Source organism: Ursus maritimus, unplaced genomic scaffold (assembly GCF_017311325.1).
Source record: "Ursus maritimus isolate PB19 unplaced genomic scaffold, ASM1731132v1 scaffold_4, whole genome shotgun sequence".
NCBI lineage: Eukaryota > Metazoa > Chordata > Mammalia > Carnivora > Ursidae > Ursus > Ursus maritimus.
In genome coordinates, this window is record NW_024426552.1 from 19,488,257 (window position 1) to 19,494,299 (window position 6,043).

Here is a 6,043-nt window from a genome sequence, read left to right on the forward strand (position 1 = left end):
ACTGTGCTAGTCAAGGTTCTCGAGAGAAACATGATGAATAGGAGATACACACACACACACACACAGGGAGAGGGAGAGATTGGGATTCAAAGACTTGGCTCGGGGGATGATTGCCGAGCCCTTGTGAGTCCAAAATCTGATGGGAGAGAGAGAGAGTTCAGCCAGCTGGAAACTCAGGAAATAATGACAGGTCTTGTCCACAGTCTGTCTTGAGCTAGGAAGAATCAATGCTGCAGGTGAAGCCCAAAGGCAGTCTGCAGACTGAATTACCTCAAGCTCCAGAGAGGTCAGCTTTCCTTCAACTGATTGGAGGCCTACACTCTGCTTGAAGGACAATCTGCTTTCCTCAAAGTTCACCATGTGCATGTAAATTATCTCATTCAAACACACCCTCATAGAAACATCCAGAATAACAATTGACCAAATGTCTGTGTACCATGGCGCAGCCACATTGACTCACAAAATTAACCCATCATGGCAGCACCATTTGCTTTTGTTTTTGAAAGAATTGTAATTTTCATAGGATATTAGCTCCTCCCTTATTCACTTTTGGAAAATATAAAGGGCAGATTTATTGATTCGTCTGTTTATCATTGGAGACAAGGATACATTTTCTGGGTCATCTCAGTTTTTGATGTTGTGTCTTTTAACATCAGCCGATCCTCAGCTGATTTCTCTAATATGTGTCGTATCTGCACAATCATTAAAGAGGAAAAGCCTAAGTTATACAGGGGTTGAGAAAGCGAAGCACAACTTCTCATAACAAGTCTCTGTTCACTCACGGTTCTTCTTTTTCTCCCATTTCTTTTTAAATCGATGTATAGTTGACATACAATGTTATAGTAGTTTCAGGTGTATAGTGCAGCTACTATCAATTCCAAGGTGACTGGAGTCACTTGAGGCACATGGTACCTCTAGAGTAGAAGTCTGACATCTCATTTTTCTCCATTTCCTGCTATCTGTCCAACTTAAATAAAAATCTGAAAGCTAAAGAAATTTAAAGGCATAAATGTAATTATGATAAAATTAGTAAAGTGACATCAAATTTTTGAAAATTTGCCAAAAGCTTACTATTTTACACTATGACTTTAGGGACAATTTTGATTTTTTCCAGCTCAAAATAAAACATAATGAGGGGAAAAGAAAAGCACCTTGGGTAAAGAATATACAGAAGAATCACAAGGTGATAGAAAGATATTAAAATGGAAACTTAATACAGAAAGAGAGGTTTCATTTTTCTCCATAGTATAAATTTGTAGATGGTGGGTTTTATTATTCTAAATCGTAAGTTGATATTCTGGGTTGACTTCTCCATAATTTATATATATTTTTAAAGATTTACTTGTTTATTTATGTGAGCGAGAGAGGGCATGAGTGGGGGGAGGGGCAGAGGGAGAGAGAGAATCTCAAGCAGACTCCCTGCTGAATGCAGAGCCCAAGGTGGGTTTTCATCCCAGGACCCTGAGATCATGATCTGAGCCAAAAGCAAGAGTCGGTCACTTAACCAACCGAGCCACCCAGGTGCCCCAGCCTCTTCCATAATTTATATTTTGAAGAGAAACATTTTCTGTTGCAACATTGTGATATTTCACTAGTAGTTTCCAAAGGCTTTTTCTAATATTCTTTTGAGGAAAAAAGTTTATAATATTCGTAAGAAACTTTACTAATAAATAATGGTGGACCGTGATTTTTTATAAAATATGTAAAGCTTTTTCAACTTATTATTCTAGACTAATTCTCTCATTTAATAAATATTCAGTGATAGTAGAAAATCTTATTATCTCCTACCTTTAAGTGTAATTTACCTGAAATGTATTTCCTCTTTCATGGTTTGAAATCTCTATGGCAGCCTGAGCTGATATGAGAAGTTATCCTTTCAGTTTCAAGCATATAAGAATTCACACAGTATAATATTTCAGATTATGTAAAGGAAAGCTTTTCATACAAAGCAAACTAAAGGGAATACATAGATGTCAGAATTAAGAACCCTCTAAATGAAAGGCATGAAGGACCCAAAAGACACTTAACCTTGGAAATTTCAAACTGGATTTTGACCTTGGGCCTGGGTACTAGGATGCTAATGTCCACCCAGGGGTGAAAATGACATCATTCCCAGGCCCATTGGAGAACTGCATTTCCTTCACAAATCTATGAAGTGAGTCCCATCTATGAGATGGAGATTAGAATAACTTACTCACCAGCACAAGGAATCATTACATAAATTGGCATCTACTTGAGATAGTGAATAGAAAGGGAATTTCCATTAAAATCCAAACCTTATGTCTATGTCCAGAGTCAGTGTTAGGTAAAAATTTTGTTACCTGTGAGGTTGATCAGCTGAGAAGTTAACAAACTGCTCTGTAATTACAAAACTACATAGGTTTCCTACAGCCCGCAACAAATATTACTCCATAAGTACACAATCCCAACTCGGGTCGGTATCGCCCCCAGAGAAAAATAGTGTCCTCTCGAGAAAAGTTCACAGTAAAAACCACACACACGCACACACACACACACACATTCATATGTAGATAAACAGAAGGAAAACAATCACTATGAGAGCAAACGGCAGAATGTACACCTCAAGGACTCATAATGGAGCAATATAAATGGTAATTTAAAATATGTGCATCTGAAGTGCTCAAAATGATGGAGGATAACATATAATTCATAGAGCAAAAAGAGTATATTATTTTTAAAAAGATAAATTTGAAAAAGAACAACGGGTATAGCCATTCTGGAATGACAAAATGTAACCACTAAAATAAAATGGTTGAGTGGACAAGTCCAATCAGTGTATTAGTTATACCAAAAGAGAAACTCACTCAATGAGGAGATGAATATGAGGAAACCTTGGGGAATCTATTGCAGAGAGATAATATATGAAGTACAGGTGCGTGACAAATTAGAATCCATGCAGAACAGGGTAAGAAAGCTCATGGGCATCTAATAGGAGGGTTGCACTTAATAGAGGCATCTTAATAAAACTATTGCAGAACTTCAGCGTTAGAGAAAAACAGTAAAATCTACTGTATTAGTTTTCTAGGCTGCATAAAAAAGTAAACCACGGGCTGTGTGGCTTAAACAACAGAAATTTATTTTTTCACATGTCTAGAAACCAGAGTCTAAGATCAAGGTATTGGCAGAGTTGATTTCATTCTGAGGTTGTTCTCCTTGGACAACAGATGGCCACCTTCTCACCATGTGCTAACATGGCCTTTCCTTTATGTGTATGCACCCCGACATCTCTTTATGTGTCAAAACTTCCTCTTCTTATAGGGATACCAATCAGATTAGATTAGGGCCCACACCAATGGCCTCATTTTAAAGTAGTCACCCCTTTAAAGTCTCTATTTCCAAATACAGTCACCCGCTGAGGTACCTCATAAGGGGTCAGGACTTCAACATAGGAATTTTTTTTGAGGGGATAGTGGGGTTGAACATAATTCATGCCATAACACTTACCAAAGAACAAAAATGGATTTCTTAAAAAGAACTGACAATCAGGGGTGCCTGGGTGGCTCATTCAGTTAAACCTCGACTCTTGACTTTGGCTCGGGTCATGACCTCAGGGTTGTGAGATCCAGCTGCCTGTCGGGCTTTGCACTGAGCATGGAGCCTCATTAAGATTTTCTCTCTCCCTCTTCCTCTGCATCTCCCCCCCAGCTCACACACGCTAGCACACTCTCTCTCTCAATCTCTCAAAAAGAACTGACAATCAGACCTATTGTAAAACGGATACCAGGAAGGAAAGAGAGCAAATGGAATAACAGCTACCAAATACTAATGGAAAATAATGTCGATCTAGGAATCCACAGTTGGAGACAATATTTTCAAGAAAGTTAGAATTATTAAGAAATAAAAATAGTTCTTATTCACATACTTCCCTGAAAAAGTTACTGGTAGTTGGGTCTTAGAAAGAAAGAAACTAAATTTTGAGGAAAGAATGATATAGAAATATTAATGTGTAACAAAAGGATTTCAAACATTTTGGTATATCTAAATAATTATTTATTATGAAAGATGATATGATGTAGGCAATTAATTTGGAGGTTGTTAAAATGAGGTGGGCAGAATTGTAGAATAGATAAACTGGAAGGTGGACGGTTTTTTCCTTCATTTAATACACTTGAAGGTATTTGTATTTTGTTTCTTCTATTGTTAAGGAGAAAGAATGCATTTTAGACTTCAGGGGAAAAAAAGGCTTTAAAAATTACATTTATGTAAAAATTAGAATTAGAATGTGTAATTTCCAAGTGAGTAGAAAATGAAAAGAAGTGAAAAAAAATAATAAATGCAGTAAATATAAGTAAGGAAGAAAACAAACAAACAAACAAAAAATGTATGGTAATAAAGTTTGAAGTAAGACCATAGCAGGAAAAGAGAAAACACCTTCATGTATAAATTTCATAAATATGAGTTTGAATGAATAAAAATTTAAGTAAGATTTATATAAACCTTAAAATTCACATAGCAGCACACTATATTTGTTTGTTGTGGGTGTGTATATAAAAATAATATATAGTATGTTTAATATATATTATGTATGTTATATATTAACATGTATATTAGAAATAAACAAATAATAGAAACACTTCATACACATTAAATTATAGGGAAAAGAGAATGAAAAAAAGAAAAGATTATAGAGGAATTTGAGATCTCTAATTCTATCCATTATTTTGTAAGGTTATTTTTAAAACCTATAGCATAAAAAAATAAAATAAAATAAAATTGAATTTCTAAACTTCTAATTCCTACAGTGGTCTGATCCTTCATATTTCAATGACCCAGATATCAATTCTAATTTTATTATTGATTCATTGCATGCAGTCACTGGTTTATATGCTTTATATGTATTAATTGATTTAATTCTCACAACTTCTAGGAGAGGGCTTACTATTATTAAAGCCATTTTGGATTCATGAGTTTAAATAACTTGGCCAAGGCGATACAGCAAATAAATGACAAAACTCAAATCCTCGTTCTGTCTGGCACCGGGACCAATGTCTTTTTTACTTGTGGCTCTGCTGTGTATTTTAAATGTTTTAAAATTGTACTCCAATATATGTAGGAATCAATATTCTCCTCAAAGTAATTGTACCCAGATATTTAAAATGTTTCCTGTAATGTCACCCAGTTTTAAAAGCAAAAATATAAACACATCTTTTTTTGTTACCTAAGAGGAGCAAGAGAGTTGAATGTAGTGATAAAAGAGAATGGGAAAAGAAAAATGTGAGAGTAGACTTTATTAAAACTAAAACAGATTCCAGGCAAAAAGGCTTTTCATTTCCCATAGAAATATGGGCATTGAGAAAATGAGGTGACTATTAAAACCAGGAACAGTAGGGATAAAAATAAACATTTTAAAATAGCAGTTTACCAACTAATAATTGCAATAATTTCTTGACTGCTTAACCCTAAGAACGAGAAGCTCACAGATCTTTAACATATTTCAAAAACACAGAAAGTTTAGAAGACTGACAAAATGCATCATTAGTACTTCAGATTTTTTATTGTTTATTGTTTTTATTATTATTTTGTTTAAAGTCTATTCAGTAACCAAGATTCTCTGGTACACCCAGAGAATGGCATACTCTTCAGTGCTAAAAGAGATCAACCATGAAAAGTCTACTCTGTTCACACATAGAATTCTTCTAAGTCATCGCTTCTCGGCCTTTTGGCTAAGATCAAGTGTAGAATTCTTCTAAGTCAATTTGTTTTATGCCACCAATTTTTTTTTATTGATAGCAGTAATTATCTTTCCTTATCTTTAAATTTTAAAACCAATCTTTACACGTGTTCATTAAGCAAAGCTATCATAAAGCCTGCAGATCAAGATTTCAGACAAAAGTAAAATAATTTCATGTAAAATATTTTCAATATGTCAGGGCTAAGACCATCTTAATATGGCACACGCTACATTGGGCCATGCTAAATTGAGGGTTGCTTTATATATGCCGTTTTCTAAGTGAAAATCTCTTTTATGTTTAAAATGACAATAACAACACAATTGCTACTTCAAAACTTTATATTTGTAACA

General features: G+C 34.7%; 1 pseudogene; it reads left to right on the forward strand.

Moving 5' to 3' along the window:
• Positions 1 to 5,664: 5,664 nt before the first annotated feature.
• Positions 5,665 to 5,739, forward strand: LOC121100566 (annotated as a pseudogene).
• The last annotated feature ends 304 nt before the right edge of the window (positions 5,740 to 6,043 follow it).